Genomic DNA, 26670 nt, shown 5'->3' on the forward strand with positions numbered 1-26670 from the left:
GTTCTACTTGACAGGTTGAAACAAATGGTAGTGCAAAGTAGATGAGCAAATAGACCTGCAGGTGATGGGTTTGAGGCAATTCTTGAGTTAAAGAGAAAATGTAATCTTAAATTCTTTCATGGTTCTCGATTCCCACTACAAGAAAATTCAGAGGACGAGAGATGCTTTCTATTCAAAATGTCCACAAGCGGTGAAGGATCAGGGGTTAGCATAGTGAAAAGGATGGACACTGTTGGTACCGGTGATCTTAGGCAATCTTGGGTCTGTTTTGATCACGTGCATAGAATTGAGAGTGGCTGGCATACCATGGGGGCGAATGTCTATGATCACTTGTAAGTATTGATTTGACCTAGCTCAGTGATGTAAATTTTGTGGCTAATTTCCATTTCACCATGTTTGTGCAGTGTTGTAGAGCTGCTTACAATTGCCACTTGTGAGTTTAGAGAGGAGGACAAGGTGGTGCAGATTATGTTCTGGGAGAACTTAGTAAGGGTTGTGATAGAGCATGGTGGTAGAAAACCGCAATTTGCAAGGTTCATGGCTAATGAAGCAGGTGCAAATTGGCGTGCAGTGAGAGCTGTGTTCAATGATGGAAAGGATATGGTTGGTCAAGAGAGATCTTGCCTTTTCCATTGGAAGGAAAGCCTCAGAATTCATACAGATCGATATATTGCATCACCCTTTAGGGCCACCCATCTAGACATGTGTGAGAGTTGGAGAAATGCATCTACTAGGTCTGATGCACTTGAGCATTTTAGGCGAATAAGGGCATGGTGGACAACAGGTAAGGCATTGGATAGCTCAATTCGGAAGCTTAAGAGTTGGCTTGGTTGGTGGCATCACAGGGATAGTCGTTGGGGAAACTTTGTGCTTGTGGACAATGAGCCCATAGCCAACGCACTGGTGCCAAGGACTAATCTTTCAGAATCTAAGCATGGTTCATGGCTCGCTGAAGATTGGTATAAACATAAAATTAGTCTGTACGATTCATGCATCACCGACCTTGTCAATGCATACTTTCAATCTGCAAGGCAGCTTGCTTTCTTTGAGGGGAAAGTGATTGGAATGGGTCCCACTCTAGAGGTGTTGATCAATAGAGCAATATCACGACAAGCAAAACACCATCATCGGTTGAAACTACAAATGTAGTGGATGATGCAATTTCTGGGACTCCAATGTTTTTGCAACGAATCAACTTTAAAGGTGAAAAGAAGACCCTTCGGGTCAAGAGGTCACTGGATAAAGAGGACAACAAAGATGAAGCAAGGTGCAGCCATCGTCCGGAGTACAACTATGTCACAGTAGACAGACAAGAAGCTATCGTTCATGGAAATGGAAAAGTAGGAGACAATGCTGGAAGCCTATTGCATGATCTTGAGGCATGTGAGGTGGAAGTGCATCCAACCATGTGGGCATTGAGGAGAGTGCCAATGGCGAGTAGGATCAAGAGTAGCAACTGGGCATTTGGAAAGAAATGTGATGCACTTGTTCATGGGGGTGAGATAGCACTGTGCTTCTGGAGTGACTGCCACATGGTCCAATGGAAGAAGGAGAAGTTTTGCTACTTTTGCAACACAGATGCCAGAAATTGCTGGAACATTGGTAAGGTTGTGCTACATGCTCCTAGTAGTCTTCCCACAATTTGGCCGATTGAAAAAGGGACACACATGAAGATAGTAGAGGCAAAGAAGTTAGTGGTTGGAGGATTTGAATTTGGTTTTCCATTGACACAAATTTAAGCAGTCATTGATGCCACAACCCCACTGACAGGTAAGCCAAATGTAGAGGAGAGGCAACGCCTTCCTTACAGATCAGGTGTGTCAAAGCTTGCATATACACAAGTAAATTATGCATTGACTCAAAGAATGCATGTGGAAGATACTGTGGTGAAGAAGATTGGCAGTGAAGAGGTGTTCAAACTGAAGGTGTGGAACCCAGCGGATTCAGATCCAGAGCTGATTGATGTTGTGGTTCGGAAGAATCCATTGTGCTCGTGTAAGAAATTTCAAGAACGTGTTTCTTTGAAGAAAAGATATCTTGCATGTTCACACTTATACTATGTGTTCCTGATAACTCTTGGTCAAGATGTGCATGTTAGCATGCATATTCAGCAAAGCAAAATAGCTCCCAATATTGTGCATGAGATGCTCACATAGGCCAAACGCACCTAAGCAGGTTGAAGGCTCAAAGGTTTTTGTGACAATTATTTATGTCCATCTCGCAAGGGTTTAAAACTAAGAATATCTTAGTTCTTCAATGTGTCTATTATTTATGTCCATATTGCAAGGGTTTAAAATTAAGAATATCTTTGTTCTTCAATGTGTTGACCCAAAGCAATATTTTTATGAAAAAAATATAATTTCATATAATTTTAATTCATTTTGACATCTACATAGCAACATTTTTGTGAAAAAGATATGATTTCATCTAATTCTATTTGATTTCAACTCTCTCTCTCTCTCTCTCTCTCTCTCTCTGAAAGAATCTTAAGAGCCTTGCTCATTAGCTTTGTTGCAAACTTGCAAAATTGATCATTTGCTCATTTTTATGAAAAAATATAATTTCATCTCATTTTGACATCTACAGAGCAACATTTTTGTGAAAAGGTATAATTTCATCTAGTTTTATTTGATTTCAACTCTCTCTCTCTCTCTCTCTCTCTCTCTCTCTCTCTCTCTCTCTCTCTCTCTCTCTCTCTCTCTCTCTCTCTCTCTCTCTCTCTCTCTCTCTCTCTCTCTCTGTGGAAAATAACCTTAAGAGCCTTGCTCACCGGCTTTGTTGCAAACTTGCAAAATTGATCATTTGCTCATTTTTATGAAAAAATATACTTTCATCTCATTTTGACATCTACAGAGCAACATTTTTGTGAAAAGGTATAATTTCATCTAGTTTTATTTTATTCCATGTGTGTGTGTGTGTGTGTGTGAAAGAACCTTAAGGGCTTTGCTCGCTGGCTTTGTTGCAAACTTGCAAAATTGATCATTTGCTTTCCTAGTTGTGCTCGCTTCACGGCCATCCCGTTGGTTAAACGAGGCTTTCGTAACCAACAGAAAGCACATTGTATGTAAAGCATGAGGGTGATGTACTTCTCATTGTGGTTCTTTATGTCACTGATTTGATGATCGCTGGACCAAAGGAGAGACATATTGCTGAATTTAAGGCTGATTTGAATGCTACTTTCAAGGCTAAAGATTTGGGGTTGTTCATCATTACTTCGGTATACAGTTTAAGCAGTGTCATGATGGTATTGCCTTGTGTCAGAAAAGTTACATAGAGACATTGCTATGTAAGTTTGGACTTGAGTATTGCAAACCTATTGCCACTCCCATGGAAAAGGTTTAAAGCTGAGTCTACATGATGCTGGCGATCCTGCTGATGTCACTCTTTACCAAACTGCTGTTGGCTACCTCATTTATGTATGCAACATGAGGCAAGATATTCAGTTTGCAGTCTCACATGTCAATAGATTTATGCATGGCCCAGGGTCTAAGCATTGGCAAGCTGTCTAGAGGATTTTCTGCTACCTTAGTGGCACTTTACATCTTGGCTTGTTTTATCCCAAGGGGGGATCATTGCCACCAGAATTACATGCTTTTACGGACACAGATTGGGCTGGTTGTTTTGACACGTGAGTGTCCACAAGTGGTTTTTCTTTCATGCTTGGCAGTTCATGTATATCATAGTTGAGCAAGAAGCAACCTACTGTGGCCACTTCGAGTTGTGAGGCTGAGTACATGGCAGTCTTCACAACTACAGTTGAGTGTGTATGGCTCAGATGCCTTATGGCTGATTTGGGTGTTGGACAAAACACTGCCAACACTATCTACACTGATAGTCAGAGCGCATAGGCAGTTGCGAGGAACCCAATTTTTCATGCTCGCACAAAGCACATTGAGGTGCACTACCACTATGTCAGGGAGAGGCTCTCAGCGAGAGAGATTATCTTGGCTTATGTGCCAATAGAGGACAACCTTGCAGATCTTTTCACAAAGGCATTGAGGTGCACTACCACTATGTCAGGGAGAGGCTCTCAGCAAGAGAGATTAGCTTGGCTTATGTGCCAACACAGGACAACCTTGCAGATATTTTCACAAAGGCATTATCTCATGAGAAGCTTGAAGCTTTCCGCAAAGCTTTGGGCTTACTCCCATTTGTGGACTGATCATGTCCTCAGGGCATGGCACTTCCCTTTACTCATGTGCCAGCTCTCGTTCACCGCATCACTCCAGGGGGGATTTGTTACCATATACATGTGGTAGTGATGTGTGTGAACACACTAGGACCGTCGGAGAATTCATTCCCTCTTTAGGAGTTTTTTTCCCCCGAGCATTGTATACACCCATCACTCTAGGGCTATCTATCTTTCCATTGCGTACTAAGTAACACACTCTCTAGTGTGTGCCTTGAGCTTCCTTTGTCTTCTCCATGCTATGTGCATTTCTCTGCAACCATAATTCCAACAGTCTCACTTGCAAAGGGGGCGAGAGAGTCTCAAGTGAGGGGAATCCTTATGTGGACTATGCACGACTATCCTGGGCTTGGAGAGATGAGTCAACTAAAGTGAGCTAAAGGGAGCTAAAGGGAGAGAGGGAATGAGGGAAAGAGAGATAGTGGACAAGGGGTTACCAAAAATCTCTCCAACCATATGATATGTATGCAGGGTTGTCCACATCGGGCCACAATGCATGTCCTACTTGCAGGCCATCGTTGGTGACAGAGAGGCCAGATTCCTTGCGCAAGGTCATATATCCAAACAACCATCTTTTCTTACCCCAAGGGCATATCATGCACAATGCTCCAACAAATGGGAAGGCTCCTCTAAAGCTCACAATGGCAGATTGGGCAACCATTTGGGAGGAACACGACAACAACAATCCGGCTCTGTGTCCTCCACCAAAAGGTATGTCAAGGTATTCCATATTTTTAAGGCTTCCATATTGGAAGGACTTAAAAATACAACACCTCTTGGATCCCATGCACATATTCAAGAATGTAGCCCAAACACTATGGGACCACATTATTGGCAAGGACTCTTTGGGTGCGAGGGAGAATTTGAGAGGGTTCCCCAAATGGAAAGATTGTGCTTCCTAAAGCACCATGGATGCTAGCAAAATAAGAATTAGACAAGGTGAAGGGTACCATCGCCTCTATCCGCACACCAACAGGATACATGAGGTCGCTAAAGGGAGCTTTCACAAAAGCAAAGAAGGGTGGAAGCGTTCAATTGTATGGGTTGAAGTCCCACGATTGGGAGAACATGCTTCAGGTAATCTTCATACTCCCTATTCTATCTATAATTTGTGTGTATGAATATCACTCACTTTTCCTTTTCCTGATTTACATTGTAGTTCATTCTGCCGCGGTGAGTATGTGTATATGTCGGGACAAGAAAGTCAGGGGCGCTATTTTCAAATTAGGAGAGCTAGTAAGGTACACCACAAGAATCCACTCAACTACAACTTTTTTATGGATAATAATTTCAACTAGCACTTAGTGTATACTTGTGTGTTTTCTTGCAGATTTGTGAGCTCCAAGGAAATCAAAATAGATGCTATCCCTGCTGCTCAAACACTTACAACAGAAACTCTGTGTGCCATTGAAGATGCATTTCCTCGATCGGTCCTTCTTAGTCAAATTCACCTCTTGGTTCACGTGGTGGAGGAGATAGCTATATGTGGAGTAGTGCACGCACAATGGATGTTCTTCTTAGAGAGGTTTTTAAAGACTCTCAAAGATTTTGTGCGGCTCTCAACCAGAGGCATGTATGACCGAAGGGTGGATTGTTCAAGAGGCATTTAAGTTACATATCAGAGTATTTAAGTCACCAACAAAGAATGGGAGTATGCACGAGGCTGGTAGAGTACTCATATACCTAAACCATATTGTCTCGCTATTTCTTGACCTCTACATGGTGGACTCCAGTGTGCATCACACATGGAGGTATGACAATTTAATTTTACCGCGCAATTGTGAGCAGGTGAGTGACATGCACCTTTATTATTATTATTTACTTGTTGTAGTGTTAGTTATACCAATGTTACTCACTTTGAGCTTCTATTTTATAGGTCACCTATATCCCAACAATCCACCAACCAAAACTTCGGTTCGTGTTTTGGAAGATGATTCATAAACATTTTCCAGTTATGAAGTTTTTTGATCGTGTAATCCATTCACCTCTCTCTCCCTCCTCTTCCTCTCTTTAGATTTGAGAATATGCTCAATTATGTTAATCAATTGACAATGATTATTTTAGTTGTAACCAAGGGTAATCTTAGGCTAGATTCAGACGAGGCTGGAGAAAGAAAGGCTTTCTGTAGATCTACCGCCACCTCGTCTGAATGGTGTTGGACGAAGAAGAGCGTAAAGCAGAGAGAGCTGGAGAGAGGCCAGCAGCTCTTCTGAAGGGGGGTGCCGGAAGAAAAATGGCGGGCTCGGAGGAAGATGATACCTGCTGCTGCAGCAAATAGGCTTTTGCCACCCAACTTAGATGCCCCTGTGGGAGGCATTTCCATTGCAGTGTACGAACCGGGACTTATATCCCCCGCCTCCTTCTCCCCCCTCTTTCTCTTTCTCTCTCTCTCTCTCTCTCTCTCTCTCTCTCTCTCTCTTTCTCTCTCTCTCTCTCTCTCTCTCTCTCTCTCTCTCTCTCTCTTTCTCTTGTTTTTTATATTTGAAAATTATATACAATACTCTTAAATTTTTATTGAGAGGAGGGAAACACCAAAATTTGATTGGGCGGGGGGGGAGTTAATCCAGAATTTGAAAGTTTAGGTTCTAAATTTGGGCAGTGGATATAATGACGATAATGAGTGCGGTAATAACAATGATAATAATAGTGGTAATACCAATGGATAAAGTCGCGGTAATACTTTAAACCAAAAAAAAAACCCTGCCCTCCTCTCTCTTGTTTCTCTCATTGAATTTACACCTTCTCTCTACAAAACGCGGTAAAGCAGCGCGGTAAACACTTGGAGATTTTCATAGTGTAGTGACAACTAAGCCTCACGTGACCATAGCCCTTAGCCTACGACAGTGTCAAAAAGGTGCAAGACTCACATCCATTACGAATTGCTTATCAAAGATGGACCAACACTTTTTTATTTTTTATAGTAGTAGTCCTACTCAACACGAGCCACGACATCACAAAGAGAGAAATTTGTTCAGAGACAGGTAAGGGCTTTACAAGGGCTCCTTACCCATACAACCAATACATTGATTCAACTTGTAAAAACAAACTGAAGCTGCCACAAGCCCTTACAGGACTGCCACCCCCGACAAACGCTTTCTTTAGAGTGTTCGCAAAAAGAACAAAAGCTTACTGACTACATCCGCAGGAGGCAGGGGTCATGAACCACCATCACCTAAAAGAAGTTGAACCAGACAACTCATCACGGTCAAGACTATCGCCAAAAACCAGGCTTTTGGAGGGGAGCCATGTCCCATTTCCAGGAGAACCAGATGGTGCCACTAGATCCGCACGCTTGCCACACCTACGGGAACTGCCAGACAACCGAAGAGAGAACACCACTCGTCATTTTGGCCATAGCAGGTCCTGGAGGGACGATCTCCACCACCATCACAAGAATTGGTTGGTGGTCCAAACTGCCAAGGAGGGAGGGCACATGCCTGCAAGCCCCCCCGAAGCCAACCCGAGCCTTCTGCAAGTAGATCCCACCATCCATGACCACAACCCCACCACACCAGGGAGTACATTAGTAGCAAGGAGCGCCCACTTCCCTTGGATAGCTTGCATTTGAGCCCATCCTGGCTCGCTACAGCACCACCGAGGCTGAAGCAGACCCTCCCAACATCACCACAACATAATACCCGGCTTTCGACGCACCACATTTTGATGCACCGTACCTTTCCATGCGCCTTTCGACGGGCATGCTACTCGTCAATATACACGTCAATAGATGCGTGGAAATGCGCGTGGCAATGCCTGTCGAAAGGTAAGTGTTTCTACGCATATTTTCACACGTACTTCCATGCGTATTTCGACGACAAAAATTTGGGGGAAAAAAACCAAACCCGCGTGCAGGAGGTCATTTTCGCCTGCGACGAGCGCGCGCACAGATCTTCCCTTGGAAACCTGCAGCGCAGGTATTATTGATCTCTCCCCCTCCCACCCCTCTCTCTCTCTCTCTATTTCTCTATTTTCCTCTCTCTCTCTCTCTTTCTCTATTTCCCTCTTTCTCTCTCTTTCTCTATTTCCCTCTCTCTCTCTCTCTCTCTATTTCCCTCTCTCTCTATTTTCCTCTTATATAGAGAGAGATTCTCTCTATTTTCCTCTATATAAGAGGAAAATAGAGAGAGAGAGAGGGAAATAGAGAGAGAGTCTCTCTCTATTTTCCTCTTATATAGATAGAGATTCTCTCTATTTTCCTCTATATAAGAGGAAAATAGAGAGAGAGAGAGAGAGAGAGAGAGAGAGAGAGAGAGAGAGAGAGAGAGAGAGAGAGAGAGGGAAATAGAGAAAGGGACAGAGAGAGAGAGAGAGAGAGAGAGAGAGAGAGAGAGAGAGAGAGAGAGAGGAAAATAGAGAAATAGAGAGAGAGAGAGAGAGAGAGAGAGAGAGAGAGAGAGAAAGAGAGAAAGAGGGATAGCGAGAGAGAGAGAGAGAGAGAGAGAGAGAGAGAGAGAGAGAGAGAGAGAGAAAGAGAGATAGGGTACGTAGAGAGAGAGAGAAATAGAGAGATAGACAGTGCTATATAGAGAGAGAGAGAGAGAGAGAGAGAGAGAGAGAGAGATAGTAGTAGATAGAGAAAGTCGACGTGAAAGAGTTCGCTTGGCTGACCAATTCTGTGAAAAGGATAGAAACTCTCTCTATCTCTCTCTCTCTCCCTCTAGAAGAAACTATGGAACTAAAAGAGGCAAAGGGGTTTTGCCCGCTACATGCATTGTCATGTACACCTGGGAGAGCACTTATGTGTCTACCCATATAGGATTTGAACAATAAAGACAAGATTTTTCCCGGTGGTCCTGATCTCCATACACCTCTGGACCGAGGTGTGCGGAGATCAGGCAAGGCTAGAGAATGCGAGGTAGCTTACATTGTGAGGAGTATATATATTAAAACAACATTCATAATCATTGTAGATGGCAACGTCATTAACTAACATGGAGGAAAAGATTGCATGCTTGTCATCGCTCTGCAAGTTAGGACGCCAACAGGATGCATGCAATGTCTCAAGACAACATTCACCCGTGACAATCAACTGTCAGGACTAAAATCGCACGACTGGCATAAGTTCTTGCAATTTATTCTTCCAATTGCGATCAAGGGGTGTTTAACGGAGAAAGGGGTGTTTCTGACCCAGAAATGCCTCGACTATGGAGCGATGAGAGGAGGATGCAAGATTGGTGGGAGAGGAGCCGTAGGGGCAAGGGGTGCCGAAGAAAATGAACGACGCCATGCGAGAAAAGATCACGAAGTTCTATATACTAAATTCAGAGCCGATGCAAAAATGGCTTGAAAGGTACAAAGAAGAGAAAGAGAGACGCAATAGGGAGCGACACGATTTCAGGCGAAGTCGAATGACTAGAGGCTTACCCTTGCCAGACTGTCTCGCTCCTCTACCTGAATTCCCTACAATGGCATGGGTGGACAAGATAGTGAGAGCAGTTCGACAGATCGGAGAACCCATATCTCTAGAAGAGGAAGAGCTAGCTATTGGATGTGACTAGAGGTATCATACATACTGCGGCGGTCCGGGGCGGGCAACAAGAAGAGTAGCCTCTAAGCACCCTTCTAGGCTCCCGTGCTTCTCAATTGGGTTGGGGTTGGAAAAAACAACAAACACACACACAAACCCGCAACGTAATCCTACAAAAATTTGGGGCACCACCTAGTTTTGGATGCGAACTAGGATGCGTAAAGAGAGAGAGAGAGAGAGAGAGAGAGAGAGAGAGAGAGAGAGAGAGAGAGAGAGAGAGAGAGAGAGAGAGAGAGAGCTCGGGACGCTTTGAAATGTATCGGCAGTGATCAAGCAAACACAATTATATATGTAAGAAAGAGAGAGAAGGGGGAGGGGATGCTTGTTGCATTAATACCTTCTTACAAATATGTCATGACCAATCAAAGTGAGATTAGTATTTTTTCAACATAGCTTGAGTAAATTATACCACAACACATCACAAGAAAAGCCACCCCAATCACTGTCTTAAGGCCAAGGGAGTCCTCTCCACCCTGTCGCCCTCTTACAGTATGTGGAATTTATGTCTAATTGATGAAAACACCCAGAGACAAGCTATCAAGAACTTAAAAAACACCAAGACACTTACACATCATTGTTGTCCAATACTTCACGTTGGAAGAGAGACAAAGTATCCAAGCTTAGTCCAAAGCCACCCTCCTTGATTCAGCAAATGTTGGGCTTACACTAGTAGGAGAAATGATAGATTTCCTACTCTCAATTGAATGATCACTCTCTCTTACAATGGCATAGAGTTCCCTTGCTAATCATCCCTACTACAACACATGCATATGCATAAGACAATGAGCTTCCACTCAAGAGCTCCTTCTAGAGAGGTTGAGCTTGGCTTCTCAAGCTATAGCATAGTGCTCTTGCTTATGGCTCCTCCCTTTTGTGCTAGCTACACCCTCCTTTTATAGCAATTTTGAAGGCTAGGGTTACTCCTCTAACTTTCTTTTACTTGGAATTATCAAGAAGTTGGTGTGGATATATGAAGAAGAGAGAGAGGAGAGAAGTGGAGGTGATAGGACTTTTCATAGTAGGTTAGTGTTAGTAAATTAGTAGAGTTAGTATTTTTATTGATTTACATGAAATGGAATTGGATATTTACAATGGGAGTATCCATGTAGGATACAAATAAGGAAGAGAAAACTCTTAATAGGTAAGAAAACATGGATTTCTTACAATGTTGATGCTCCAAGTGTCTTGAGTAGAGTCAATTTTGACGCTTGTTGACGGTCCACTAGCTTTGACGGTACGTTTTTTCTCCACTCTTGACCTTCCTTGAGAGCCAAGGTAAGTGAACATGAGTAATCAATCACCATGATGCTGTCTTTCAAGAGAAGAGGCTGAAATTTGTGGTTTTTTTGATAGATATGGGTAATATGGATGAGGAAAAATGAGACTAGGTGGTCAATTTTGGAATGGAAGCGTGTGTAGGAGACATGAGTTCACCATGGTTTCTCTTATTCTTCAAGGTTGAGAAGAAGGTGAGTAGGGTGCAGAGAGGAGTGGTGAGAGAGGTAGGGACGATGAGTGGAGAAGTGTGTGTGAAAGAGGAAAATGATAAAGTGAAAGAGGGAGTGTGGCTGCATAGCATGGGCAAACTGGGGTACACCAATAAAATCATAGATCACAGCTCGTAGCTCAAAAAAATATGAAAAAATTTGAGGTAAAATTTCCGCTCACAACCTACAACTTTTATTTGTATCACCTTTTCAAATTTGGGGAGCATGTGATCTTTAAAAATTCAGTAAAATTGACTGTTTTTTCCACTGCACAAAGTCCTTGTGAGGTCCTTCTTTGGATGATTCTTTTGAATACCTCCAAGAGTGAGCTCCCCATGGTGCATGCATGCATGCCACATACCCTTCACCTTATTTGGTAGGTCTATCATTGAAGATATTGTTGAGATCATGATATAAATGAATAGTATAACTAAGAAAATCAAATATTGAGGGGTCTAAAAAAATATGTATATATCAAATATAAATAATATAGGTGGAAAAAATATAAAGGGGTCAAAATAAATCTCTCTCATTATAAGTCTACCATAAAAAGATGAATATTTTTGGTGGTCTAATTTATGAGAGAAATAGAGAATAGATGTAGGAAGGAAAAAATCACAATAGTGAAAAAATATACACATAAATAAAACTAGTTTTTTTTTAATTTTATTGGGATGGAGTTACACCAAAAATAAGAGAAGCTTGCATGAAATTATTTTTATATGGAATAAAGAGTATGCAAAATGGTAAGAAAAAATATGGTAATGGCGAGTCAATATACATAGCATAAATAACACACCATAGGTAGAAATATTTAAATAAATACCAAAATAATTATGAAAAATCCTTTTATTTAGGTCCTATATACAAAGAAATATTTATACACAAATGGCCCATAATATTTTTTATTGTTTTATTTTATTCATTTTTTTGGCTCAACTAGCCTAGTGACTAGCTAGCTGAGGGTTTTAAGAAAATATGGAGAAAGTCCCTAACTCACACATGCCTATGTACAGTGAAATGGTAGGGATAACCAAAATGTTTGAGTGATTTGATAGGGTGAGGTAGCTTACTATGGCAATTACGGAGAGCCATAAAATGGCTATCATTCCCCCAGGATGATGGTATATTCATCTACCATCATAGAGCATCTTTTCCAAAGAGAGTACTTAAGAGTCCTTGACGAGATCTTCATTGTTTGGCCCCTCAGAATTTTGGCTGGAGTTACACTCATGCTTCATGTAACAATACTTACATGAGAGAGCTGCCTTTTGACAGATCTTTGGTAAATCCTTTGGTAGAAGGAGACTCAAATAAGGCTTCAAGCGATACCCGTTTACCTTCCTGGAGTGCTCTTTCCCATTCAAGTCCATAAGTTGATAGTAACTTGAATTGAAAGCCTTCTTGACTATGTATGGCGATTATCGAGTCGATTATCATACCTTAGCACAAGATGTCCTTCATTGATGCCTTTGTCCTTTAGTTTCTTGTCAAGCTTCTCCTTCGCATGCGTAGCTTTCCTCTTGTAGCACTCGTATGCTGCTTATCTTTTCCACTCAAGCTCAACTAAGGTAAGAAGTCGATCCATCCATGCTTCTTGATCATCTTGTGCTGCTTTGCCATGAAGTTGCATTGTTGGAATGTTGAGCTCAATTGGTTGTAAAGCCTCTTGACCATAGACCAAGTGAAATGGTGTAAACTCCGTGGCTTCCCTATATGTGGTTCGATACGCCCATAAGGCACCATCCAAGAAGTCATCCCACAACTTTGTCTTATTTCTCACCATCTTTCTAATGATGCCTGCAATGACACCATTAGCTTTTTCTATCAGACCATTGGATTGGGGATAGTAGGGTGTACTATGACGATGTAGAATGTGAAGTTCTTCACAGACCTCTGTGAGCAAGCCCTTTCTTAACCCTGGACCATTATCAGAAACAATCTCCAAAGGTGTGCCAAATCTACAACAAATGTGAGTGTAGACAAATTTGCTCATTGTCCTCTCATTTACCTTTGCCACACTTTGTGCTTCCACCCACCTAGTTATATAGTCTACAGCCACTAGAATGTTGAGTTTACCATTTTTTGTCCTAGGGAGAGGACCCATATCATCAATGCCCCACTTTTCAAAGGGTCCATTTGCAAGCATGATTTGCCTTGGACCATAAACCAATCTTCTATTCCCATTTACCTGACAATTGTGACAACTTTTACACCAATGTTGGACATCCACATGCAGACTTGGCCAAACATACCCCGCAAGCAAAATCTTCTTCACAGTTAAACTCCTAGGCAAAATGACCACCACATGCCTCTTCATGCAAACCTTTTAGAATGGCTGGAATTCCTTGATAGTTGGTACTCTTATGCACACTTAATCCTTCCCTCTTCGATAGAGGGATCCTTCTAGAAAGAGATATGCGCTTGCTTTTTTCATGAGTCTCCTCTTCTGAGCCATCCTGAAGTCTTGTGGAAACTCACCCTCCAAAATGTAGCTAATAATGGGAGTCAATGACTCCAATCCCTGGTATCTCGGTTGCTTGACAGTTGCTGCCACCATGATGACCTGCACTTCTTTCTCAACACATGTAACTGCTTGTTGTGCAAGTAAATCGGCATCTTCATTTTGTTTCCTAGGAATATGATATAGCTGCACTTCTTCAAACTGATTAAACAATCTACGAATGGCATGAACTTTTGTCCTTAGGCTTTCATTCTTGCATGCCCAAATGCCTAAAATTTGGTTCACAATGAGAAGTGCATCCCCTTTTACCATGAGACGTTGTATACCTTGGCCAATGCATATCTTTAAACCATGAAGTAGTGTGTCATATTCTGCTTCATTGTTGCTAGTTGAACCTGGTAGATTGACCTTCTCTTTCATGAACACCTCTCCACTTGGGTTGAGCAATACTAGCCCTCCCCCTGCTTTTCCTGTGACTCGTCGAAAAGCTCCATCAAAGAACAAGGTAAAGGCATTAGGAATACTTTTAGGTGGTGGCAATGGTAGGGTCTTTACTTCAGGCACCTTAATCTCCTTCTCATGTACCCTATAAGTAAGGATCCCTGCCAATTGTGCACACACACTATCTTCTACCTTGAAAGAGTATTGGAACTCTTGCAATTCTATAATCCACTTTGAGATCCTAGTGCTAAGATTCATTTGAGATGACACCCAAGGAAACAAATTTTCTACAGTGAGAATTACAAAACGTTTTGGTAGCAAGTAGGATCTGAACTTTCTCACCGCAAACATGAGAGAAAGCATCATGAGTTCTGCCTCCGTGTAGCCTCTCTCCAAAGCATTCATGACCCTACTAGAAAAGTAGATGGGTTGCATCCTGGTACTGTGGGGATCTTGTTGTAATAAAACTGCACCAATTGTTTCCTTCCCAACACTAGAGCTAACAAAGAATGTGTACTCCCAACAAGGAGGCATGAGTATTGGTAGCTCTGACAAAATGACTTTAATGTTACAAAAGTACTCTTAAAGCTCATAAGACCATGCAAATTCTACTTGTTGTGTCAACTTTTGCAAAGGATGAAGCAACTCTGAAGCTAAGTGAATAAATCGTGACATACACTTCACCTTTTGAATGAATGAGATGACCTCTTTGAGATTCTTGGGTGATGGGAGCTCAATAAGAGCCTTTGCATTTGAAGGATCCACCTCAATGCCTTTATAGGAAACCTTGTGACCAAGCAAGATCACTTCATCCTCACCTATGTGACACTTGTCGGGGTTGAGTTGACCTCCCATGTCGTAGAGCTTCTTTAAACCTTCTTCTACCCTTTGTAGATGCAATGCTTTTGAGCTATAAATGCAAAAATCATCAATAAAAACCCTAATGGACTTTCCAAAGAATGCTTGAAACACCATGTTCATGAAGCGTTGAAAAGTTGCAGGAGCATTTGTCAGTCCAAATGGCATGACTCTAAAAGCATAACAACCCCATGGAGTGATGAAGGTTGTTTTCAACTGATCTTCCAATGCGATACCTATTGGAAAGTAACCCGAGTAGCCATCACACACAGTGTACTTCTCATGACCAGCTACCTCATTTAGTATCTCATCTTGAAATGGGAGGGGAAAGTGATCTCTTTTTGTTGCCTCATTGAGTGGATGGTAATCCACACACACCCTCCACTTGCCATTTTTCTTAGAAGTGACAACAACGGGAGAGACCCACTCTCAATTCTCCACTGGATAAATGAAACCTACTGCTAGAAGCTTTCTTACCTCCTTGAGTAAAGCCTGCTCCTTGATGACTCCTAGCCTTCGTAGCTTCTGAGCCTTAGGTGTGGCCTCTGGCTTCAACTCAATTTTGTGTTGAACAACATCTACTCCATGCACATCGGTGTAGTCTTTAGCAAAAATCCTAAGAAATTTCCTTAACACACCTTTGAGCTCCTCTCTTTCATCCTTTGTAAGTGTTGTAGATAACATACCTTCTAGCATTCTTTCATCTTCCACTTTTTGGTTTTCTTGGGAACCTACCTCTTCCAAACCTGGGCAAGAGGTCTCTTGGTTGTTTGGCTTAAACCTTACCCCCATGACTTCGATGGAAGACTCCTCTTCAGTAATGCTGCCGCTACTTTCTCCTTCTGAAGTGCTATCGGTCCAGCCTTCCTCCGTCTCACTTTGAGATGATTCTTCATGGAGCTCCTCTTGGCGTTGCTCCTTCATGTCAAAGACAACCTTCTTATGATTGTCATTCCTACAAATTAGCTTTCCACTCTCCCAATCCTGCAAAGCTTGCATTTTCATTAGCCATGGTCTCCCTAGGATAAATGAGTAACCATTTCCTTTGGTAGACATGACATAGAAATCCACTGCCTTCTTAATGCCAAAGGCCTCCACAGAGACATTTTTACAAATGCCTACGCACCTAGCCTTGCTATTGTTTGCCATTTTGAATTTAATTTCAGGTGTCTCATGGATGTGCATGCGTAGTCTTTGCATGAGTCCTTCTGTCATGATGCAAATTTGTGCACCCCCATCCACTAGACCTTTCCTAACCAATTTTCCTTTGATGTAACAATCTAGCACAGGTGTAATATCCTCATTCATTTCAGCATGTGCAATTTTTACAACAGGAACACTCTCTTTTATCTTTCTCCTAGTGCTAACTGCCTTCGTTAAATCCCTCCTAACTTGTGGGCATAATGCAAGAAACTGAGGCCATAAGATATCAGGACCCTTACCTCTCATGTCTTCCAATAGGTTGTATGGAGCCATACCATGTCCAAGAGGTAAGTCTTAGAGATTGATACGACGTCGAGTCCTCTTAGCTTCCTTGGTCTCCTTTGCCTTCTTGTCTCGTCCATGGTCACTTTGTGATGTGACACCTTCTTCCTCTTTACCTTTTCCTCGGCCACACTTAATGCCATTTGCTTCCATGTCAACCTCATTTGAGTTTGTCACCTCTACCACATGCACATTTGGGTCTGGCAAAGGTGGAACTCCTTCCACTCCTTGTGGAGGTGGTCTTGCTCCATTTGTCCTTTGTAGAAGCCTTGATTGTTGACCAGTTCCTTCACCTGCATTCATCACTGGGTAATTCAAGTTAGGTCTCCTTGGCTCCCCACGGGGCCAAGGACAATTATACATCCCATGTCCAGACTCTCCGCAATTCCAACATTGTAAGACTCTCCTAGGTCGTGGATCTCGCTCTTCAGACTTCCTTGATTGTCCTTTTGGACCTACAGCTTGTGCAAGGTGAATTGACAGGCTACTTAAAGATTCATTTAACTTCTCAATCACTTCCGCCGTTACCTCAGGCAGCTCCCTAGATGTTGATGCTTGTGACTTACCTTTGGGTCTAAGACCTTCTATTGGAACCTCTCCCCTTAAGCACTTGAGTTTCCTATATTTCTCAGCAGCCCTAGTTTCAGCTGCATCAAAGGTAGCAGGTGCACTGGCCTCAACTTTTACCTTAAGGTCAGGAAAGAGTCCGGATATGAACCTCTCCTTCTTTAGAAATTCTGCACCATCACCAGGGTTAGCAACATTTCGTATCCATAGAGCCCAAAGACGTAGAAACTCTTGCTTGTACAAGTAGTAGTCATCTAAGTTTTTTTACTTATGAGAAACAATGTCTTGCCATAGTTTTTGAGTGTTTTGGGGATCAAAGAAGTATCTCTTGAAACGATTCACAACTTTCGTGTAATTCCCTTTAACTTCCTCAGGCAAAGAGTCAAACCAAGTGCTAGCATCTTTCCTAAGGACCACCTCAAACATTTCTACACGTTCTTGATCAATTACTATCCTCTTGATACGGCAAGACATCTTGAAATTCACTAAAAATAATTCTGCATCCTCTCCAGGCTCTCCAAAGAAAAGAGGATATCCAGACATTTGGCGTTGGCTCTCCATTGAATTGATTTCAAACTGACGCGTTTTTGTTTTTTATTTCTTTAAAAGATTTACACAATAATATTTTCTAAATTGCAATCTATTCTACAAAAAAATAAAAATATTCACATCAAATTACCTATGATAATCAATAAGAGGTAGGATGACAGGGTTTCTACTAATTGCAATATTTACTCTAATGTGTGGAGTGAAATGGAAGGGGAAAACCTCTATTCCTGGGCCATTATCCATGGTCTATGCATGCCTTAATTCTTAAAACAAAACAAAAATAAAGACGTACAGACTAAGGTTGTACCTAATGAGAGGCAAAATAAAAGGATTCACTGAAGCGTTTATCTCGGCCAACCTAAGCAGACCTAAAATCCTGCGAATTACTCGTTGAAATTGCAACTTAGTACTAACAATTATGTGCACCTTTTGCCTTGCAATGGGAATGAAGGGATCATACAAATTCTCGTGATTCATGCAAACTACTTGAATATGATAAAGATTGAACCTACACAAAACATACACAAGCCGGTCCTCAGTGGGGGGACCAATTGGAGGCGGTCCAGGCGGGCAACAAGAAGACTGGGCTCTAAGCACCCTTCTAGGCTCCCGTGCTGCTCAATTGGGTTGGGGTTGGAAAAAACAACAAACACACACACAAACCCGCAACCTAACCCTACACAAATTTGGGGCACCACCTAGTTTTGGATGCGAACTAGGACGCGTAAAGAGAGAGAGAGAGAGAGAGAGAGAGTGCTCGGGTTTCTTTGAAATGTATCGGCATTGATCAAGCAAACAGAATTATATATGTAAGAAAGAGAGAGAAGGGGGAGGGGATGCTTGTTGCATTTATACCTTCTTACAAATCTGTCATGACCAATCAAAGTGAGATTAGTATTTGTTCAACATAGCTTGAGTAAATTACACCACAACACATCACAAGAAAAGCCAACCCAATCACCTTCTTAAGGCCAGGGGAGTCCTCTCCACCCTGTCGCTCTCTTACAATATGTGGAACAAGCAGAGACAAGCTATCAAGAACTTAAAAAACACCAAGACACTTACACATCATTGTTGTCCAATACTTCACGCTGGAAGAGAGACAAAGTATCCAAGCTTAGTCCAAAGCCACCCTCCTTGATTCAGCAAATGTTGGGCTTACACTAGTAGGAGAAATGATAGATTTCCTACTCTCAATTGAATGATCACTCTCTCTTACAATGGCATAGAGTTCCCTTGCTAATCATCCCTACTACAACACATGCATATGCATAAGACAATGAGCTTCCACTCAAGAGCTCCTTCTAGAGAGGTTGAGTTTGGCTTCTCAAGCTATAGCATAGTGCTCTTGCTTATGGCTCCTCCCTTTTGTGCTAGCTACACCCTCCTTTTATAACAATTTTGAAGGCTAGGGTTACTCCTCTAACTTTCTTTTGCTTGGAATTATCAAGAAGTTGGTGTGGATAGATGAAGAAGAGAGAGAAGAGAGAAGTGGAGGTGATAGGACTTTTCATAGTAGGTTAGTGTTAGTAAATTAGTAGAGTTAGTATTTTTTGTTGATTTACATGAAATGGAATTGGATATTTACAATGGGAGTATACATGTAGGATACAAATAAGGAAGAAAAAACTCTTAATAGGTAAGAAAACATGGATTTCTTACAATGTTGATGCTCCAAGTGTCTTGAGTAGAGTCAATTTTGACGCTTGTTGACGGTCCACTAGCTTTGAGGATACATTTTTTCTCCACTTTTGACCTTCCTTGAGAGCCAAGGTAAGTGAACATGAGTAATCAATCACCATGATGCTGTCTTTCAAGAGAAGAGGCTGAATTTTGTGGTTTTTTTTATAGATATGGGTAATATGGATGAGAAAAAATGAGACTAGGTGGTCAATTTTGGAATGGAAGTGTGTGTAGGAGACATGAGTTCACCATGGTTTCTCTTATTCTTCAAGGTTCAGAAGAAGGTGAGTAGGGTGCAGAGAGGAGTGGTGAGAGAGGTAGGGATGATGAGTGGAGAAGTGTGTGTGAAAGAGGAAAATGATAAAGTGGAAGAGGGAGTGTGGCTGCATAGCATGGGCAAACTGGGGTACACCAATAAAATCATAGCTCACAGCTCGTAGCTCAAAAAAATATGAAACAATTTGAGGTAAAATTTCAGCTCACTAGCTACAACTTTTGTTTGTATCACTATTTCAAATTTGGGGAGCATGTGACCTTTAAAAATTCAGCAAAACCGACTGGTTTTTCCACTGCACAAAGTCCTTATGAGGTCCTTCTTTGGATGATTCTTTTGAATACCTCCAAGAGTGAGCTCCCCATGGTGCATGCATGCATGCCACATACCCTTCACCTTATTTGGTAGGTCTATCATTGAAGATATTGTTGAGATCATGATATAAGTGAATAATATAACTAAGAAAATCAAATATTGAGGGGTCTAAAAAAATATGTATATGTCAAATATAAATAATATAGGTGGAAAAAATATAAAGGGGTCAAAATAAATCTCTCTCATTATAAGTCTACCATAAAAAGATGAATATTTTTGGTGGTATAATTTATGAGAGTAATAGAGAATAGATGTAGGAAGGAAAAAATCACAATAGTGAAAAAATATACACATAAATAAAACTAGTTTTTTTGGATTTTTATTGGGATGGAGTTACACAAAAAATAAGAGAAGCTTGCATGAAATTATTTTTATATGGAATAAAGAGTATGTAAAATGGTAAGAAAAAATATGGTAATGGTGAGTCAATGTACATAGCATAAATAACACACCATAGGTAGAAATATTTAAATAAATACCAAAATAATTATGAAAAATTCTTTTATTTAGGCCCTATATACAATGAAAAATTTATACACAAATGGGCGATAATATTTTTTATTGTTTTATTTTATTCATTTTTTTGGCTCAACTAGCCTAGTGACTAGCTAGCTGAGGGTTTTAAGAAAATATGGAGAAAGTCCCTAACTCACACACGCCTATGTACAGTGAAATGGTAGGGATAACCAAAATGTTTGAGTGATTTGATAGGGTGAGGTAGCTTACTAGGGCAATTACGGAGAGCCAAAAAACGGCTATCAATACATGGCACTGTGATCGCATGTAAATCATTTCAGAACACAGCAAATTGACAGCAAAAGAAACACGTTTGACAGTGGGGTAATGGTTAGTTTCATGCAAAAGAGCAGGGCTAGTGCCACAGACATGAATGAGAGCACTAGCAACCTGGGTTACTGTGGTCTGGTGTAAGATATCTTGAAAGTCAGCTTCAGACGGTTTGAGATGTTTTTGTTGGATGTGAAGTGGTTCAAGGTGATTACTTATGGTCGCAATGCAATGGTACGCAGAGATGGAAACAAGCTTGTGCAGATAGATTCTACAAAGGTTTGGACGCGATGAATCATGTATTCTTAATTACTTTGGTTTTTGTATAAACGCAGAATCTTGCAATGCATCGAGCCTCGATACGACAGGAGGAGACAAATGGATATCGGAGAGGCATTTATGAAGTGTTGAATGATCTTGATGCTATCGCAGGAGAGCCTGTAGACTAGGAGGCCTTAGAGTCTTGCTGATCGATTGAGGTGAGACGTTAATATGTGTGAGTTGATTTAATTAAATAAGTATATGTGAAGTAATATCAATACTAATTTTGTGACTTATCCTTTTATGTGCAGGTTGTGACGCGGAGTGATCGATGGATTTCTATATATGTTTTGTGAGACACAGACACATCTCTGTGTCTCTTTTTCGTATAGACATGGTTATGATTATTGTTCAGACGTGGCTATGGTTATTATTTAGACATGGTTATGGTTATTGTTCATGTATAGACATGGTTATGGTTATTGTTCTTGTATAGACATGGTTATGGTTATTGTTTTGTTTATGGTTATGTTTGACTTTATGGTTATGGTTATGGTTATTATTTTGTTTATAGTTATGGTTATCATTTTGGTTTTGATCAATATGGTTATGGTTATGGTTTTAATTTGGTTATGGTTTTGCACAAAGTTCGTTATACATGAAGTTCGTTATGGTTATGGTTTTAATTTGTTTATGGTTTTGCACAAAGTTCCTTTCATTTCTTTCATTTGCCTTAAATCTCATGTGAGATCCTACATGGATATCATGTAGGAGGCGTATACATATGGTTTTTTTTGAAAAGTTTACGTTAAAACGAAGGAAAATCTACCGAAATTTTTGCGGGAGCACGGTTGATTTTAGTGCTGCTCGCTTTCTTGGGCAGAGGACAAGCAGTCGTGTCCATCTTTTCACTGGGCATAGGCCAGGCTGCCTGTCCTCTGCCCAAGATTTTTTTTTCTGATATGGTCGTCGAAATATGCGTCGATAGGGACGTCAAAATACGTGTAAAAAATAATGCCTTTCGACACTGATATCGATGCGTTTTTCTATGGTTTTACAGGGACGAATCTTTCGACGCACTTTTCGATGTATGGCGTCGAAATCTACATCGAAGGCACCTTTTTTTGTTGTAGTGCATTTTCAATAAAACATTCGTTCCACCCTACGATTTTGTTTTTAATAAGTGGAATCTAGATAGATTCCCTCCCTTGTTCACTGCTTTCCGAAAGAAAAAGAAAGTTGGCATCTCCCCTGCACACTCCTGCTCACCTTGTGCTCCTTGCATTTTGTTGGTCTCCCTACAGTACCTTGTAGCCTACGTCCATCCCTTCTCGCTCGAGAGCTACACCCCATTCCTTCTTGCTCACGAGTGTGCAAGAAGGAGAGAGAGAGAGAGAGAGAGAGAGAGAGAGAGAGAGAGAGAGAGAGAGAGAGAGAGAGAGAGAGAGAGAGAGAGAGAGAGAGAGAGAGAGAGAGACATAGACAATAAGAGGGATAAAGAGAAAAAATCCAATTTCTCTTGCCATCTTCGTGCAAACCTATGACCCTGTGCCTTGGAACGAGATGCTCTACCCAAAGGTTTTTCTCGACCCCTCGGCCCTTATCCGTCCAGTCCGACTGCATGCACAAATTCTCCCTCTCGATGCACCGCATTCCTACCTTCTTCCAAACCAGCCCATTCTTGATCCGTTGCTTTGGAGCATATGCACATGCACATGCACATATGCCCTATGGCAACATGCTCGCATGTGAACGGAGAGAGACAACATTCCAAGCATTAAGCATTTGCAAATGGCTCACACAAAGACTTCATTAGATTAAGCCACATGTCGCTCGTCACTCAGAGGCCATCTCACCAAGTTGTCATTCACAAAGGCTTTAAAAGAAACACCCTCTTTCGCCTTCTCTCTTCTCACACTTTCCTTTTCCACATAGATTTTTCCTTCGTTTTCTTTATAGTGAGGCAGTCTGGGGCGGGCAACAAGAAGAGCAACCTCTAAACACTCTTCAAGGCTCCCGGTGCTGCTCAATGGGGCTGGGGCAAAACACAACACAAACCAAAACAACAAACCCACAGCCAAATCCCAACTACACAAGGGGCACCACCTTGTTTAAGAGTGAACTAGGACGCAAAAGAGGAGAATCGTTAGAGCAACCCACAAACAAGCAAGGAATTTACACTAACCCTAACACCAATGGAACACTCTCACACACTAAAACACGAGAGAGAGAGAGAGAGAGAGAGAGAGAGAGAGAGAGAGAGAGAGAGAGAGAGAGATGGTGTACAACTTAGCTTCAACTTTATATTTTGCACAAAAAGGAACTTAGAGCTTGCGGAATCAAGTGACAAGATTTGGTTATAGCATCACTAGCACATTGTCTTAGGGTTATGGGAGCCCTCTCACCATCCACCCTCTTACAATGGTAGCCAAACAATAGCCAATGAATCACAAGCAACAAAACAACAACCTTCAATGAAACAAGTCACCTTATGAAGCTGAATGAGTTTGCCAAGCCAAATTGGAGGAGAAGCATGAGCCTTTGGACATGAATTGCACCCAAAACTACCAATTCATTGATGTTGGGGTAGATACAACAATGGTAGGAAGAATATCTTCTACTCGCACTCACTCAAACTAGCTCAAGCTTTTCTATGCACCAAAGTGATGGTGTATAGAAAGCTTGCTCTCTCTTTACAACCAAGATAGAACTGGCGTGTGCTACACTCCATCTAGTGTGCAATGGTATAGTGATGTCTTTTACAAGGAGGAATGGGTTCTATTTATAGGTTTTAGAAGCCTTGATTAGGATTAAGCCTAATCAATTTTATTAGGAAAGATCAAGGATTATGAATTTTTATGAATTTCAAATGAGAATGGGGTCTCTCTTTTCTCTTGAGTCACATGCATGTGGGATCAAGTAAGAGAATTCTTGATGTGGTGAAAGGAGAGAAACTTCCATGGGAGTGAGTGAATTTGTTTTACTTGTGCGGTTGCCTACTCCATATGTTGATAGTGTGGGTGCATTTTTACAAGAGAAGTTAGTTGTTAGTGGTAATAATCACTAGAATTGTTAGTGATACATTTACAATGGGTAGGATGAGTTGATTTGATGAAGGAAGAGGGGTGAATTAAAAGAGAATCATTGAGATGGTGAAGCTTTGAAGAAGCTTGAACTCACCCTTGTGTAGATTGTGGAAAAAATGACCGTTGGTCTTCTTCTTCTTCTTCGCTTCTTTACGCCGCCGCCACGGTTGACCACCACGATGAAAAGAGGATTTGTTGATGAAAAATCCTCAATTTGCAGAAGTTATCATGGTTAAGATGCTGAATTTTAGATATTTTTAGGAGAGGTAAATGAAATTGTAACATAGAAGCAATAGAGAGAGACATGGAGAGGGTGTATGTATGTAGAGGTTCATAAAAGAACTATAGGGATGAGAGAGAAGGGTAATGGTGAAGAGGGTGGGAGAAGCCATGGAAATTGCAGGTTTGAGTGAGGGAAGGAGAGGGAGGGATGTGTAAGAGTGAGTAGGTGTGTGGAAGGGTGAGAGAAGACTAGGGGCTACTTGTGAGAAAAGTGGGCAGACTGGGGTCCACTCAAAAAATCATAGCTCACCGCTGGTATCTCCAAAAATCATGAAAAAATTTGAGGTGATTATTCAGAGCGTGGGCTACATTTTCTCTTTTGACTACCGCTCCAAATTCAGAGTGGAGATAGGTGCCAAAATTCTCACCAAAAAGCCTGTTTTTATGCCTGCAAAAGTCTTTTAGTGGCCCCCTCCTTTGTTGAATTTGTACAATGCATCCAAGAGTGAGCCCCTCCTTTGTCATATTATAATACAAAGCATCCAAGTTGCCCTTGACCCATGCATGGAGGAGGATTATTGGTGAATAAAGAAATATATACATGGTGGGACTAGTGTATGGACTATTCATGGACTTTAGCTCAATGAGCACATGGTGTTAGAATAATGAGTAAAAATAATAATAAAATATGGAGGAGTTATGGATATGGAAAGATATTGGAATCATATGATATGGTCCCTCCTTGAATTATTTTGGGTGAAAGAGGAAAAGGTATGCAAGTAAATAATATAATAAACGTAACCAATGAGTAGAAATCAATTTTTTGTTTTCACGAGAGTGAGGGTGAAAATGTGGGAGTGAGTTGTATAAAGGAAAAATATGAGGTTAGAGTATGTACATATTGGCAAAAAATATAATTATGGTGTAAGAGGATGAAAGAAGGTGTACATAGGTTTAATAAAACACACACCTAAGTAGAAATATTTAAATAAAATACCAAAATAATTATAAAAAATCCCTATATTTAGGCCATATATACAATGAAATATTTACACACAAAGAGGCCATAATATACTTTTATTTTTTTATTTTATTTATTTTTTTGACTCAACTAGCCCAGTGACTAGCTAGCTGAGGATGTTAAGAAGATATGGGAAAAGCCCCCTAACTCACACACGCCTATTTACAGTGAAATGGTAGGGATAGCTATAGCGTTTGGGTGAATTTGGTAGGGTGGAGTAACTTACTATGGCAATTATGGAGAGCCGAAAAACGGCTATCAATAGCTAGAGCCATGAAATCTCTAGTGATTCTCACGTCAAAACGTTTTTACCACCTATCGTGGCTTCTTTTACGAAACCAGCTAAGTTGTATCTAGGATTTCGAAGGAATCTTTGCAATCCCAAGAAAAAGTCTATGTCATCTATGCCAACTGAGCCCCACCCCACATGCATAACATCGTAACTATGCCCCATCACCTCTACCCCAACCTCCACTAGTAGAGATAGCACCTCTCTCTCTCTCTCTCTCTCTCTCTCTCTCTCTCTCTCTCTCTCTCTCTCTCTCTCTCTCTCTCTCTCTCTCTCTCTCTCTCTCTCTCTCTCTCTCAGGAAAGTCTACCTTCGTCTCTTCTTCGTGACTCCCTAGTAAGTCTCCCTATGGGCGAGGGGCTTCCCTATAATGGAGTTAGCCTTTGCCATCCACTACACAAACTCAAGCCACCCCTAGCCTCTGCAGAACTATCCCCTTGCTACCACTCTCTCAGCAAACAAGCGCAACAGTAGGACTCACAAACCAGCAAACCAGCCTTTGCATAACTACCTCCCTCGTTCCCACTCTCTCAGTAAACCCTCACTTCCACAGTCACTCGACGGTGGTATTGCCATGATGGTGCTGTGGTCTGCCCGTGGACTACCTAGAGTTGGATGCTCCACTTGACTTTGACCTCCACTTCCACAAGGACAGCGTCCTGTAGGTTTTCTTCGAGCTTCAAGGGTTTTTCACACCACTCTCATAACACTCACGGATTGACCTCCACTTCCACAAGGACAGTGTCTTGCAGGTTTTTGTCGAGCTTCAAGGGTTTTCACACCACTCTCACAACACTCAAGGTTTACTCGAGTCATGTATTCCTTCAACACGCTGGCCCTCAACACACACAAGAGTTTTCTTGCTGTGGCAGCTACACCCCAAAAAGGATCTCTCCACTCGCCAAGACACGAGGATCATGTCCCTAGAGGCTCAGATTCAAGCACTTGTTGTGGAGAACGCTACACTCAAACAGCACTTGAGTAAGCTCGAGGATGCGACAAAGGAGAACAAAACTCTACTCGCAAAAAAACAAGAAGTCGAAGCTTCTCTCAATGAGATTGTCAAGGTGGCTCATTAAGAAGTCAATGCAACAGCACGTAAGAAG

At 41.5% G+C, this 26670-nt stretch overlaps 1 pseudogene; it reads left to right on the forward strand.

The window, feature by feature from the left end:
• The first annotated feature begins 1430 nt into the window (after nt 1-1430).
• On the forward strand, nt 1431-2171 carry LOC147463494 (uncharacterized; annotated as a pseudogene).
• Nucleotides 2172-26670: the final 24499 nt, after the last annotated feature.

This window comes from Adiantum capillus-veneris, chromosome 2, assembly GCF_014529385.1.
Source record: "Adiantum capillus-veneris isolate H3 chromosome 2, ASM1452938v2, whole genome shotgun sequence".
Taxonomy (NCBI): Eukaryota; Viridiplantae; Streptophyta; class Polypodiopsida; order Polypodiales; family Pteridaceae; genus Adiantum; species Adiantum capillus-veneris.